The following is an 877-nucleotide window of genomic DNA, read 5'->3' on the forward strand; positions in this document are numbered from 1 at the left end:
CACTTGGGCCCCAGACACAGGGGCTACGCTAATGGTAACCAGAAGTCTCCCTCTTATTGAAGGAAGAGATACCTGTGCCGAGCAGCTTACATTTAACAATCAGTGCATTCTGGGACTTGTAACAGCGGATGACACCGAATGTACCATTTAAATTAAGGTGGCAGATTATAGTAGTCTGAGTAAAGAAAGTACATGAAAAAAAGATGAGTCATCCGGCATCTGGTGAATGAATACTACTGCACACTTACGTGTTCTTGAATAGAAGTCTTAGAGGTAAAGTAAACCAGTCCTCCAAGTAGGCAGATCTTTTCTGGACTGGTGTCTGGAATCTTTGTGACTGGGAGGAACTCTCCTGCTGTGGAAGAGCAGAGACGAGAGAGAACCTGCTGGACACAGAAGGAATTGCATTGTAGACTGGGAGCAGGGCTGCTGATGTGGCAATGAAGGGAACATCTGTACCAGCAGCATTTTTGTGTACTGTACTTATACAACTGACATCTGAATATTTCCAACTGGCTCGTTGGTCTAGGGGTATGATTCTCGCTTAGGGTGCGAGAGGTCCCGGGTCAAATCCCGGACGAGCCCTCTTTTTATGTATATCATAAATAAAGAAATGTGTTTTTTGTGCATTCGTGTTCCAAACAGGTAATTTTTCTTCTTTGTGAAAAAAACGTGAGCTGACCAAGTATGTCGGCACTATAAGGTTTAACCATCTGAAAAGCCTTTTTTTTTTTACTTGAGGGCTGCAAACATTTTTAAAAACTTTGCTTAGCGTTGTTTTCCGCCTTCATATCTTTGACAGTCACCAACGCTCTTAAAAGAATTGAGACAAATAAACTTAAGTCATCTGCGCTCGGCGAGCTTGTAGCATGGAATT

At 42.8% G+C, this 877-nt stretch overlaps 1 non-coding gene across 1 annotated transcript; it reads left to right on the plus strand.

The window, feature by feature from the left end:
* Window positions 1-514: 514 nt before the first annotated feature.
* Window positions 515-585, plus strand: TRNAP-AGG (transfer RNA proline (anticodon AGG)). Its single transcript has one exon. It is a non-coding gene; the product is annotated as a tRNA-Pro (tRNA).
* Window positions 586-877: the final 292 nt, after the last annotated feature.

The sequence above is a fragment of the Lissotriton vulgaris genome, unplaced genomic scaffold (assembly GCF_964263255.1).
Source record: "Lissotriton vulgaris unplaced genomic scaffold, aLisVul1.2 SCAFFOLD_391, whole genome shotgun sequence".
Taxonomy (NCBI): Eukaryota; Metazoa; Chordata; class Amphibia; order Caudata; family Salamandridae; genus Lissotriton; species Lissotriton vulgaris.